This window comes from Kogia breviceps, chromosome 13 (genome assembly GCF_026419965.1).
Source record: "Kogia breviceps isolate mKogBre1 chromosome 13, mKogBre1 haplotype 1, whole genome shotgun sequence".
Classification (NCBI taxonomy): Eukaryota; Metazoa; Chordata; class Mammalia; order Artiodactyla; family Physeteridae; genus Kogia; species Kogia breviceps.
Genome location: NC_081322.1, coordinates 40,313,035 through 40,327,847, shown reverse-complemented (window position 1 = coordinate 40,327,847; position 14,813 = coordinate 40,313,035). Strand labels below are relative to the sequence as shown.

Sequence of the window (14,813 nt, the reverse complement as noted above, 5' to 3'; positions counted from 1 at the left end):
AATAGTGAAAAAAAATCCCCAAATTTGGAGTTATTTGTATTTCAACACTCACTTTCATGTCCCACAGTAAAATGCTTTGACAGCATTCTGTCCAGCTGCTTTGCCACACCAGAGGTCTAGTCTTTAGTTTATATCTATACTTGGTTTTAATGGCTTTTATAGAAAAATGAGATACTGATATGTAGATTCAAATTAGGAAAATTATATAATTATATTAATGGCTACACTTCCTAATTCTTGATACTAGTTTTTCAGTTCTACCCACCCTTTACACAGTTTTTTTTCCATCTCCTTGATACCAAAAGGTTTTTTTAATATACAAATGAACCCTTAATTTGGAAGATCATAAGACTTTATGTTTTTAAGTGTGCAGACGTGGGAATTTTTATAGATGATGTCATTTTTGGCCACAAATCACATCTTGATGCAATATTCCCAGACATGTTCAAATTGTTCTCTTTATAGCAGCAGTTACAGTCATTGTAAAGCTGCTTCTTTCTCACTCTTATTTTTAAAATATCACCCATTCTTTCAAGGTACTGATTTTAAAAATACTCATTAGTAGCATACTACTAAACTACTTATCACAGGACATGTTGGCAAATTTATAACAATTAGGGTTTTTTTTCTTTTCTTTTCTTTTTTTCTTTTTTTTGGCGGTACGCGGGCCTCTCTCACTGTTGTGACCTCTCGCGTTGCAGAGCACAGGCTCCGGACACGCAGGCTCCAGACGCGCAGGCTCAGCGGCCATGGCTCACGGGCCCAGCCGCTCCGCGGCATGTGGGATCTTCCCAGACCGGGGCACGAACCCGTGTCCCCTGCATCGGCAGGCGGACTCTCAACCACTGCGCCACCAGGGAAGCCCTTTTTCTTTTCTTGGTCAAAGAAAAATGCATAACTCATCTTTAAGTCCAAAAATTTCTTTTAAACACTTTGACATAAGCAATTTAAAAACCTCTATGTGGTACAAAAGTTTTTCATGGCCAAGTCTATCCTCCACCATTTCATTTACAAAATACTATAAAGATCCTCTTACTGAAAGGTCTTGTTTTTATAAAAGTAGCCATGTCAATGACAACCTGTAACACTAAACTGTAGCGAGAGGTGATTCATTGCTGGCGAATAGACAAGTGAGGGAGCCATTGTCAGGTCTCAGCATTGTGGTTGCCGCCTCGCCCTAAGGACAAGTCACGTGACTCTGGCTGCCTGCCAGTGGACCTAGAGAGGCGCTAAGGGAAAGCCAGATTGTAAAAACAAGTAAGACAATTTTTATTTCTAAGTTTTTAGTTTATTTCTAAATTTTAAATAAGCAATACAATAAAAGAGAACTTCTGTGCTTTCTTCATGCATCTCAGGGTTGTCATGTGCTCCTGTGGTGTGCACTCCCCCCAGTCTGGAGACCACTGCCCCTTGGTAGTACTTTCAGGATGCTGGTCATGCATGTCCCACCCCAACCATGGATTTCTAAGCTTCTTAGGAGCAGGGGCTGTGCCTGGTCCTTCCCATCCCTCCCGAGAACCCAGCACAGGGAGAGCAAAGCTCAACTGCTCCGTGACAATGGATTGATGGATGACTGCATTCTGCCAGCCAGGGGTCCTAGGTTGTGCAGATGCCCGTGCAGACCCAGCTGGAGTAAGGCTCAGAGATGAATAAATCCCAGGCTCTATTCTTTTTTTTTTAAAATTTATTTATTTTTGCTTGTGATTTTTGGTTGTGTTGGGTCTTCGTTGCTGTACGTGGGCTTTCTCTAGTTGTGTAAGCAGGGGCTACTCTTCGTTTGTGTGCACAGGCTTCTCAATGCAGTAGCTTCTCTTGTTGCGGAGCACAGGCTCTAGAGCACATGGACTTCAGTAGATGCGGCACGTGGGCTCAGTAGTTGTGGCTCACGAGCTCTAGAGTGCAGGCTCAGTAGTTGTGGCGCACGGGCTTAGTTGCTCCAGGGCATGTGGGATCTTCCCGGCAGAGCTTGAACCCATGTCCCCTGCATTGGCAGATGGATTCTTAACCACTGTGCCACCAGGGAAGCCCCCAGGCCCTATTCTTGAGCCTTCCTCATGTACTGGGGTGAGGGATGTATAAACATGAGATATCATACAACCCAGGGCAGAATGAAGTAGGAGCTGCAGGAGAAATGCAAGAAGGGGTGTGGGAGAATGGAGTGAAAGAATTTTGGTTCTCATTCATTCTCCTTAGAAGGATTGCAAAAGGCTTCCTGGGGGAGGTGGCATTTTGTTCAGTGGTATAGTTTTTTGTACCATTGAAACAAGGGGAAAGGATAGAGAGAAGAGGATGAAGTGGCCTTTAGGAGATGTCGTCAAGGAGGAGGGCCTGTTGGGAGAAAGTATAGGTGGAGGAGGGAGAGCTCACCATATCACTCTCCAGGACAGACTAAAAAATTCCACAGGTGGTGGGCTGGGACATTATAGTAGCATCTCCTCAGAATTCCAGATACTTTGGAGTTTTAATAAAAGTGTTTGCCTAATGGGTAGAAAAAGTCATTAGATGTGGGTTCACAGATATTCTTCTTCTTCCTCTCACATCAGTAATATGGTCCTACCTTACGGAGGCAATAGCTTTCCTCTGTCTAGGATGCCCTCCCCAGAGGGTCACACAGCTGGTCCCCATGTCAATCTGGGGCTCCACTCAGATGCTGCCTCCTCAAAGGGCTTCTCTGACCCCCCAACTGAGGGGAGAGCACAGGCACTCTCCATCACATCACACTTCTTTTTTGTCTCAGCACTTAAGACCCTAATGTTTTCTTGGTTATTTTTATAGTCATTTGTTAACTGTTCCCTCCACACTTCCCCCACTCCCCCACATACAAATATAAGTGTCAGGGCTGCTGTGCTCACCCAGCACAAGTATTGAGTGAGTGACTTCACCCAGGTCCTCTTAAAATACTTGTTATAAAGTCATTTTGATGAAATGGTCCAACTTAAGATTACCCCAAATCCACTTATGGGAAAAAAGATAGCAGGAGGGAGACAGAGAGAGACAGAGACAGAGGAATATAAGAGAGTGGGAACTGCTCCAGTGAAATCTGATGTACGAGGTTACCAGGCAAATTTAGTTTAACTCTTATTTAAATCTAATTAATTATTTTCTCTTACTTCGGTTAAATAATCTTACTGTGTTTTATGCACCTCTCAAAGGTGCCTTAGGTTATAGAAAAATGTAGTAGAACTAATAAATACATTAAAAATATTTGGGGTATGTAACTTTTGAGAATTTGATTTCTCCACAGATTTCTTTAGGAACAGTAAAGGTATTGTCTTTGTTTCTCAAGTTTAGTTAATCACAGTTTCTCTGAGAGCACTTCTTTGAAATACAGATTTCTAGGCCCATCCACTGAAGATTCAAATTCATTAAGTTTAGGGTGGGGTCCAACAATCTGTATTAAGCTTCCCAGGTGATTCTGCTGGTTCAACAGGTTTGGGGAACAATATATAAATGATCCTATACCATCATCTAGTAAACAACATCAATGGTTCATTCTACTGCTTGAAAGTTCTGTAAGGAAAATAGTGTTAAAGAAATGTAAGATTTTACTTACAATTTGCTGATTATAATGTTGACACTAGGCCAGACTCTCCCTGAACGTGCAGGACACCTCAGGGGGCCTCTTGGGTGGCCGAGGGCCTTTGGCCTCCCTGGGAGGAGAGCAGTGCAGGACCTCAGTCTCTTCTGCACCAGCAGCCGTGCCTGGGCTGGGAGCACCCTGAACCTGTTACCTTCCAGAGAGCAGGAATCACTCTGAACCCTTCCCTTCTTGGAAGAGGCTGCTGCACACATACATGGAGTGACCGTGACTGACAGGTTCTTAATGTGGTGTCCATGGGCCCCACAAGAATCCATGCAATGGCCTTGAGGGTCTGAGTGCAGAACTTGGCCGCATTTCCGTTACCTTGAAAAGAGGTTTCTGAGCATTCATCCTAGGTTCTCAGTGGAGCCCACTACTCAGCTTAGAGAAGGAGGCCGTTTCTTCACAGCATCACAGGGCCAATTGGCCGCACTCCTCGGCAGCCCCACCCCACTGGGGGAGGTTTGTGCTGGGGAGGGACTCGGGGCCCTCCTTACGCTGCTGCAGAAGAAGCACAAACACAAACACTCGGGGCAGCGATCCGCAGGAGGAAGCTTGAAGGTGGAAATGGGCTGCCTCAGCCAGGGTCTGGGGGCAGGAGTGCAGGGGTGACAACAGCTACCATCTGGGCCTCCAAGTTCATGGGCAGGTTCCTCAGGTCGCCTCTCATTCTTCAGAGGGAACTAAAGTGTCAGCCTGAAAAATGGGGAGGAATGGGCATCCCTGTGACCCAGCACAGCTCTCAGGAGGACCATCATAGATGACAGTTACCATCAGATGGATGCCGGCTGTGTCACGTGCTCGTCCCCAGAACACCTGTGAGATAGGTGTCCTTTCCCGGTTAGGAACATACCAGGGTCACGCGGCCGTTGACAGGCAGAGCAGGCTCTTAACCTCAGGTCTGTCTGACTCCAAACAGCAAGCTAGCCCCCTTGGATGAGTGAGAAAAACCAAGGTCCGTAGGCACTGGGCTTTGCTGGGACTCAAGCCAGCCGGCGTCTCCTGGTCCCGGTCCGGACCATCCTACCTCCCACGGAGCTTGGCAAGAGGAGGAAGGAAAGCAGGAACTGGAAGCTGTGCTCTGTAGAGGAGGAGCAGGCGGAGGCATGCTGTGAATGCAGGGAGAGAACAGGTGTGAGGACACCCTCTCCCCAGCCTCGAAACCCCGGGGCACAGTTTCTGCCTTGAGGCAGAATTGAAGGGGCTAAAACTCAGGGGCACAATCTGGGGATGGCCCGGAGCCTTGGAGGAGAAAGCTCTTCTGGAGCCAGGTGTCAAGGTGAGTCTAGAGGCCACACCCAGGCTGCAGACCCAGTTCAGCCCCAAATGAGGAGCTGGGCCCTGGGCCTCACTAGGAGCTGTCACACCAGTTCCAGCAGGAAGAAGGACCTGCTCGCAGCTGGCATCAGAAAGCCACCCTGGAACCCTCTATCTGGTGCTATGAGCCCAGCTCTGAGTATCACTGTCCTGCCCCTCTCCTCTGCCCCGTGAAGGGCTCCTCTCCCACCATCTCCCAGCAGCTCCTTCTCTTCCTCCTCACAGCGTGGGTCACACTGCAGGGATCCCACCGGGAGGGTGTAGCTCACCCATACGCTGGGTGTCTATTTTGCCCCAAACTGAATGTTACCTCATCATGCTTTGAGGATTACCTTTGTGCTGTTAAATTATGTCAGTACCACAAAGGTACAAGCAATTATTTTTAATTCTGTAGACTATGTTACTCTAATCAACAGAAATCAACTGATGCTTCTTTAGCAATTGAATTTAATATTCTTCATGTTACAGAATTTGGTAAAAATATGATAGGTTATTAGTGCAAAACAAGGGGCATGTTTTGATGACATCAGCAGTTTTCACACCATGCACCCTGAATTTTGGGTTCTAAAGATGAACTGTTAAGTCTGGGAGGACCACATTACATCCCAGTTCTCTCTGACCATTCAGAAGAATAACATCCAAGTCATTATATCTCCCTCTTCTGAATTTCCAGAATTTCCACTTAGTAATTTCTCATAGTATTTATCACACTCTGCCCTGTGTATTAGCACTGCGTATCCACACTCAGTTCATCTCCTGGGCAGGAGGGATGGGTCTTGTCACCCTGCACCTCTCCCCCAGTATACAACATCTGTTGCTCTGTCCTTTCTCTGCCTTTTACTAAACTTCCTGGCTGACTTAAGTGCTCTCAGTGTTCCCAGGACACCTGGGCAAGCTGCTCTCTTGGCACTTACTACATTATGTCCATTTGTTGTCCCCAAAAGATCAGGAGCCCATCACAGCGAAGGAGTTTGTCTCATTCACCTCGGTGTGCCTAGCTCCTGGCACAGAGTAGATAGCAAGTAAATGATGAATGAATGAATGATTAGTGAATATCTGTACACGATTTTTTTTTTTTTTTTTTTTTGCAGTACGTGGGCCTCTCACCGCTGTGGCCTCTCCCATTGCGGAGCACAGGCTCCGGATGCGCAGGCCCAGCAGCCATGGCTCATGGGTCCAGCCACTCTGCGGCATGCGGGATCCTCCCGGACCGGGACACAAACCCATGTCCCCTGCATCGGCAGGCGGACTCTCAACCACTGTGCCACCAGGGAAGCCCTGTACACGATTTTTTAACAGTTTTATTGAGATATAATTCACATATCCTAAAATTCTACCATTCAAAGTGTACAGTTCAGTAGTTCTCAGTATATTCTCAGAATTGTGCAATCATGACCACAATCTAATTTCAGACCCCCTGAAACTACTCCTAGAAAAAACCCTGTTCCCATCAGCAATTATTCCTCACTCTTGCCACCACCTCTAGGCCCTACTTTCTGTCTCTATGGATTTGCCTACTTTGGACATTTCACATACATAGAATCATACAGTATGCAGCCTCTGTGACTGGCTTCTTTCATTTAACATAATGTGCTCCAGGTCCGTCCATGTTGTAGTATGTATTGGTACTTCATCTTTCAAATGCTGAATAATTACCCACTGTATGGGCATACCACATCATGTGTATCAGTTCATCAGTTGGTGGATATTTGGGTTGTTTCACTATGGGGCCAGTATGGATAATGCTGTCTATGAACATTCACGTACAAGTTTTTGTGGGGACATATATTTTCATTTCAATTGGGTAAATACCTAGGGGTGGAATTGCTGGATTATACAGTAACTTTAAATGTTTAACATTTCGTGGAACTGCCAAGCTACTTTCCAAAGCTGTACCATTTTACATTTTCATCAGCAGTGTATGAGGATTCCAGTTTCCCTTCCTCCTTGCCAATACTTGTTTTACCTGTCTCTCTGATTCTAGCCATCCTAGTGGTGTGAAGTGGTAGCTCATTGTGGTTTTGATTTGCATTTCCCTAATGAGGTATTGAATATTTTTGCTCAATATATGGAATATATTTTTTCATGTGTTTATTGGCCACTTATATCTGTACACTATTCAATCCAATTATAAACATCAGAACTTCACAGAGAAAAACTTCATAGATGAGGCCCAAAGAATAATGTTAAGTGACTTGTCCAAGGTTATGTAAGCTATAGCAATACAAGGTCTCAAATACACTCCTGACTCCTAACCAGTGCTCTGTTGTTGCCCCGCTGGCCCTTCTGTCAGGTTGCCTCTCGATCCCTACCCCACTGGATGAGCGAAGTGTCTGGATTCCTTATGAGTCAGGATAAGTATATGCTCGAGCTAGCGCTGCTTGATTTTATGCCTGTTGGCCATCTGTTTATCTTCTTTGGAGAAATGTCTATTTAGGTCTTCTGCCCACTTTCTGACTGGGTTGTTTGTTTTTCTGATACTGGCTACATGAGCTGTTTGTATATTGTGGAAATTAAGTTCTTGTCGGGGGCATCATTTGCAAATATTTTCTCCCAGTCTGTAGGTTGTCTTTTCGTTTTGTGGATGGTTTCCTTTGCTATGCAAACGCTTTTAATTTTAATTAGGTCTCATTTGTCCCACTCCAAATAGACTTTCTACAAACCCTAATCGCCAATCCCAAAAATGTCTGTTGTCTTTGTACCTCCCTGGAGTCCCAGTATGCTGGAGAAATTCCGATGATTCTGCCCCAAATATTTTCCATTCTTCTCTCTTTTGAGGGACCTCTGGTGCATCAAATTATGTTGATCATATGCCTCAGTTTATGATACACTGACATCATTTGCCCATGGGAGGCAGCCTTTTTCATTTTCCTCTCTCATCCACCATATTCAATCTCATTTCCTTCCTCCCATAAGCATCCACTCTAGTGTATGCTGTTTCCCTTTAATCTATTTCCATAAGTATATTTAGATTTTGTGTGCCCTAGAAAAATATTTAGTGTAATTTTGCATGTGGGTTTCCAAACTTATGTTAATGGTATTAACTCTAATTTTCCCTCAGTGGTATGTGAGCCTTGTCCATGATGCCATACATAAACACGGTTCGTCGCTTCTGACCCTGCAGAGGATTCCCTTGAGGGCAGAGTCCACCTTCCTTAGCCATTCATTCCCCTAGTGATAGATACCCAGTGGCCTCCAGTTAGTCCATCTTTTTGACACTCAGTTTTCTCATCAGACAAAAACTCTAGTGGTGATAATACCTCCTTTTACATAATGATCGTGCTGATTGATACTTCAAAGTTTTGCCAACTACCATGTTCCAGTTCTTTGCCATCCCATATGGTGCTGTAAGGAGCAATCCTCTTGTCCATGCCCCTACACCCACATCTTTCCTATCCCAGCCCTCAAGGTCCACAATGGCTCAATAAATGGGGGCTATTATTAGTACTGCTGTGGCAGACAAGGCCATTAGCATAAGATTTGGGTCTAGAAGACATGTTTCTGGGCTGTGTCACCTTGAGCCTCCATTTCCTCTTAGGAAGTAAAGATAATCACACCTTCAGAGAATTGCTGTGGATGAAATGATAGGGTAGAAGCGAGTGCTTTGCAAAGTAGGAAGCACTGGTGGGTTAGCTAGTCTGCTGTAGTAGGGATGGAGAAGGCAGGATAGCCTAGGGAAGGAGGAGAAGCAGAGGAAGGAAGAAGAGGAACAGGCTCTCGGAGGCGGCAGGAAGGCCCTTGAGAGGCCTCGGTGTGCAGCACAGCAGCAGCCTCTGCTCTCTGGGAAGTGGCCTGGTGAGGAGTCAGGAGTCCCACATGAGCCCAGCTCTGTGTGGTCAGGGGAAAGACCTCCTGATTGGCGGTTATCAACCCCGGCTACACATTAGAATCCCCTGGGGAGAACCCCACGGGGAGCTCTACCAAGTACCTACCTGGGGTCCCACATCTCACCAACTGCGTCTGACTCTCCGGGGTAGGCCTGGGAACTACAATGTTGACAACCTTGGCTCTCCAACTCCTTGATTCTTAGACATTTTTTTTTGTCAGTTCTTCTCACTGACCACAAGATGGTGCCCTCTTTCTGGGAAATCTTTTGATGTTCGACAACAATCCATTTTCTCTATTAATCCTGAAAGAATGGATTTGAAATTAACAATCTTCACAGCATCTCATTAAGCCAGAATTCTGTGCCCTTGGTGTCTAGCCATGTAATGTGCATCTTTTCCCTTCTGCTGGAAACCGTATTGAGTTGCGATAGGTCATCTCTTGTTTTGCATTCTTCAAGGGACTATGATGCAAAGCAGAGGAGGCATTTATTGCTGCTTTCTGATCATAATCATCACTATCAATAACAATCAATATGTATTTAATCTTTTGCCATTTGCAAAGTGCTCTTTACCAACTATCCTCAGAATAACTTTGAGAAATGGAAACTGCTGTTCTCACTTCTAGATGAGAAAACAAAGGCTCAAAGCACTAGCTCAACGTTACAAAGCAAAAGTTGGCAGAACCAGATCCAGGGCCCTTCCCTCTGTACTCGGATAAGAGCAGGTGCATCAGAGAGATGAGCTCTCAACTGATGGGGCCCCGACAAGTACAGCCCTGAGAGAGGAAACTTCTCAGGATGACCTCTGGAAGACTTCCTGAGCAAGCTTGGAAGATGGACAGATGTCCTTCTGGAATTTCACACTATCACAGATGACAAACAGGTCAGTAGGTGACACATTTGACTGGGTTGAGTCGAGACGAGATGAGGTGACGTATGTGAAGTTTTTAGTGCAAAGCTGTATAAGGCAGCACTCAACAAGAGGATGGATTGTATTATTTGAAATTTTCTGTACCAGGAAAATGAACTGCCGTGCCAGTGGGTAAAATGAATCTGCCTTAAAGAAAAAGTTATAAATTCATCTGAAAATCCTTTTCTACTAGCAAGTGATGTCTTATGAGGTTAGTGGATCTGAGGAAGGTCATTTACAAGATCACAGACTTACTACCAGACGGAGTCCCACAATTGATCAGGAACCCAAATGTCAGGACCCAGGAGCCCAATCCCTCTGGGTGTTTTTACCCCAGATGAAGGGGCTGCAAGTGTAGGTTCAAGTTACTTGGACTGAAGAATGTTTTCAGGACAGAAGCAGTTACATGGAAGTTTATTAAATTAGTATTTTGATCATTTTACTGACTCCAGTGTACATCTTAGCAGTTGTTGGACCCGTTTTCTGTACTTCAGCTTCCCTGTCTGCAAATGGTATAACAGTATGTATCTCACTGAATTATTATAAGGATCAAAATAGTTTATTTATAAAGCACTTAGAACCATGCCCAGCACATAGTAAGCATGATGTGTTTCTTAAATAATGTTAAATAAATAAATGGATATGAGTATAGCCATTTACGTATTTTACAAATAAAATTTTAATTTTTTTCAAAATTCCAAGTAATTTAAAAATTATGTTATTTGCACACTTGTAGGTACAAGGAATATATATATATTCAGGGAGATTAAAATATTGCCTATGACTAAAATTTGAAATCCCACTGAAAATGCATAAATTTGATTAGAACAGTACTATAGTCTTTGGTGCCTTGTAAACATCAGAAATAGGTTAAAATTTCTTTAAGTCTATTATATCATTATTACTGATGTTGACAAATAAGCCTATCAACTGTCTAAAGAAATACAAGAATAATGCAGTGATCAGATTTTTCTTTTTTTTTTTTTAAAGAAAAGTGTTCCTTTTTCTCCACTTGATTTCTTCTAAATTTGGAGATTAGTGGTCATTTTGGAGGGTACTCTTGGCATTTTCCCAACTATAAAGACCCTCAGTGTGACCCTCGGTCACCTCCTAGGTGAGAGGGAGTGTTCCACAGCAATACTCAGCTCAAACCTCCATCTTCAAAGTATGAATTTAAAGCATTTTTTAAAAAGAGAGAGAGAGCATATTTGCTCTGAGAGATTTCATGCAAACCCAGGGAGAAAGACTGGAATGCTGAGAGGATAACTGGGATAGGACTTGGAAGAAAAAACACATGAATTGAAATGTTGCTTTCCAATCTAGGGGTCATTTTCATGTTTCACTTTAGCATTAGTAGAACTACCATATTGTTTCCTGGTAGGAGGTTTTCTTTAAGTCTTTGGTTTCTTTTTCTTGCAGCCTGTTTTATGAAACAGACTCTGTGGAGAGGAGATGGGGATAAAAATGTACCATCTCCAGCTACCTCCTGATAAGCCCTCCTCTGCCTTCCTGGTACGTAGGCCCGAACTACAGGGCCTAGGTAAACTGACAAAAACTGTATTTTAAAAGGAGTTTAAGTTCTTTAGTGCCAAAATTATAGGGCGTTTACACTGAGAACTCCATAGGCTTCTGTGCGTTGAGCCAAGGCTCTAACTAATATCACATTATTGTTTCTATGGAAAAATGAAATTCTTGTTTCAAATATCTGACCCCAAATGAACTTTTGCAACAGAACTTGAGTGGGGGACTATTTCACATACACCCACACACTCAGGGACCGTTCCTGTTTCTATCGATCAGGCTGTCCACCAGTCTGTCTAGCTATTCACACTGTCTTTTTATTAAAGAATAGCATAACTGGCAAAGAAAAGTGAAAACAAAAAGCTAAGATTGAAAGACTAAAGTTAAACATTTTATACTTTTTGAGTTCAAAGCAATGGTTCTATTGTAAGTTCATCTTCACTGAGTTAAACAAAAAAGAATCACTATTAAAACTGATCTTGTTTTTATAGAGGTAGTGTGGTATAAAACATAATACATGATTTTTGTAGCTGTAAACTATGAATCTCAGGGTCAAGCTACTTTTCTAAGCCTCAGTTTTCTTGTCTATAAACAGGGATGATTACATTGTCTCTCTAGGATTAGTTTTTATGTGAGATTTAGAAATGTCTAGCATTAAATCTGGCACACAGTGGTTATTTCCTGTCCTTTCTCCCTTATATCCTGTTTAACCTCTTTTTGAACTCACTGTTTCACTTCCCTAAAAATATTTTCAAATCACATTTAATTTTCAGAAGGCTTGATTTAAATGTTTCTCTATTCTTGGGTACCTTATCTATCCATCTGATTGACTTAGGTTAATGCCCAAAATAGGCTAATATGGATAATTATTAACTTATAAATTATTAATACATAGGTTCAAAGAGCTTACTTATGTTAATTGTAATCATTTATTTAAACTGACTCACCTGTGCCTACTCCCCCAAAATATTTGATTTCCACAAGACTTTGTGGATTTCACTTTTTTTTTTTCCTCTTGAATAGGGATTTAGACTCTTGTAACAGCCTCAACCAAGTCCTTCTGTGACAACAGTTAGCAAAGTCAGGTTGTATGTGAATGAGTCAAGGAATGACCTCAATGGAGGACAAATTGGATTTTATTTAAGTAGGTTCGTCAAGCGTTCTTTCCCATTTACTGTTAGGCCCATTTTACAGCAGAAGCAGAGGCAAGGGTGGCAGTGACATCCTGTGACCAGAGCAAATGCATGTGAGCAGTGGGAAGGAGCCGCGGTCCACAGGGTCCTATGGCCTCAGGTGAGCAGAGCCCATTCTGCTGCTTAGCGTGTCCAGGACTCTGCCCCTCTCAACACTCTCTCACTGGTCCCCATTCCTGGTGTCTGTCCTCCTCCTGGCTGTCAGAGTTGGGGGATCTACTTGTCGGTTGGAATTTGACACCCTTGCTCCTTTTTCTATGGTATCATAATCCTCGATTTTTTTCAGGCAACTCTGTGTCCACTGGAGATCAGGTCCTGCCTGCCAAGCTTGAACTCAGGGTAGAAAACATACTCTCTGTTGTAAGAAAGTCTGGAGGCCTGGGAGATTTAGAGTAATTTATAGCCCCCAACAATCACATGGATAAGTCCATATTCTAAAATGTTATTGCCTTCAGTTTAAAATAAGATCAGAGAAGGGGGACCTTCAAGATGGTGGAGGAGTAAGACATGGAGATCACCTTGCTCCCCACAAATATATCAAAAATACATCTACACGTGGAACAACTCCTACAGAACACCTACTGAACGCTGGCAGAAGACCTCAGACCTCCCAAAAGGCAAGAAAATCCCCATGTATTTGGGTAGGGCAAAAGAAAAAGGAAAAAACAGACAAAAGAACAGGGACGGGACCTGCCCCTCGGGAAGGGAGCTGTGAAGGAGGAAAAGTTCCCACACACTAGGAAGCCCCGCCGCGGGTGGAGACGGTGGGTGGGCTGGTGGGAAGCTTCAGAGCCACTGAGGAGAGCGCAGCAACAGGGGTACGGAGGGCAAAGCGGAGAGATACCCGCACAGAGGATCAGTGCTGACCAGCACTCACCAGCCCGAGAGGCTTGTCTGCTCACCTGCCGGGGCGGGCGGGGGCTGGGAGCTGAGGCTTGGGCTTTGGTTGGAAGCCGGGAGAGGACTGGGGTTGGCTGCGTGAACACAGCCTGAAGGGGGCTAGTGCACCATAGCTAGCCAGAGGGAGCCCAGAAAAAGTATGGACCTGCCTAAGAGTCAAGAGACCATTGTTTCGGGGTGTGCGAGGAGAGGGGATTCCTTCCCTGTCTGCCTACAGAAGGCAGAGCACCATCTAAGCGAGCTCCAGAGATGGGTGCGAGCTGCAGCTATCAGCTCAGACACGAGACACGGGCATGAAACGCCAATGCTCCTGCTGCAGCCACCAAGAATCCTGTGTGCAAGCACAGGTCACTATCCAAACTCCCCATCCCCTCAGAGCCTGTGCAGCCCATCACTGCCAGGGTCCCATGATCCAGGGGCAACCTACCCAGGAGAACGCACAGCACACCTCAGGCTGTTGCAACATCATGCTGGCCTCTGCCACTGCAGGCTCGCCCCACATTCCCTCCCTCCCCCCAGCCTGAGTGAGCCAGAGCCCCCGAATCAGCTGCTCCTTTAACCCTGTCCTGTCTGAGCGAAGAACAGACGCCCTCAGGCAACCTACACGCAGAGGCGGAGCCAAATCCAAAGCGGGGAGCTGTGCACACAAAGAAGAGAAAGGGAAATCTCTCTCAGCAGCCTCAGGAGCAGCGGATTAAATGTCCACAATCAACCTGATGTACCCTGCATCTGTGGAATACCTGAATAGACAACGAATTCTCCCAAATCGAGGAGGTGGACTTCGGGAGCAACTACAGACTTCGGGTTTGCTGTCTGTGACTGACTTGTTTCTGATTTTTATGTTTATCTTAGTATAGTTTTTAGTGCTTGTTATCATTGGTGGATTTGTTTATCAGTTTGGTTGTGCTCTTCTTTTTTAAATTATTATTACTATTTTATTTTTTTTACTTTAATAATTTTTTTAATAACTTCTTAAACTTATTATCTTTTTTTCTTTCTTTTCTTCCCCCTTTTCTACTGAGCTGTGTGGCTGACAGAGTCTTGGTGCTCTGGCCTGGTGTCAGGCCTGAGCATCTGAGGTGGGAGAGCTGAGCTCAGGACATTGGACCATCAGAGACCTCCCAGCCCCACCTGATATCAGTTGGCAAGAGCTCTCCCAGAGACCTCTGTCTCAACGCTAAGAACTAGCTCCACCCAACGACCAGAAAGCTCCAGTGATGAACATCCCATACCAAACAACTACCAAGACAGGAACACAACCCCACCCATTAGCAGACAGGCTGCCTAAAATCATACTAAGTTCACAGATACTCCAAAACATGCCACTGGACGAGGCCCTGCCCACCAGACAGACAAGATCCACTCCACCCACCAGAACACAGGTACCAGTCCCCTCCACCAGGAAGCCTACACAACCCACTGAAACAACCTTACCAACTGGGGACAGACACCAAAAACAACAGGAACCACAAACCTGCAGCCTGCGAAAAAGAGACCCCAAACACAGTAAGTTAAGCAAGATGAGAAGACAGCGAAATACACAGCAGATAAAGGAGCAGGGTAAAA

At 44.6% G+C, this 14,813-nt stretch overlaps 1 long non-coding RNA gene across 1 annotated transcript; it reads right to left on the bottom strand.

Annotated features, from left to right (window-relative positions):
- Window positions 1–2,382: 2,382 nt before the first annotated feature.
- On the bottom strand, window positions 2,383–10,213 carry LOC136792449 (uncharacterized). Its single transcript, XR_010836242.1, has 3 exons — window positions 8,830–10,213; window positions 3,554–4,689; window positions 2,383–2,478 (listed from the first exon to the last, which is right to left on the bottom strand). It is a non-coding gene; the product is annotated as an uncharacterized lncRNA (long non-coding RNA).
- Window positions 10,214–14,813: the final 4,600 nt, after the last annotated feature.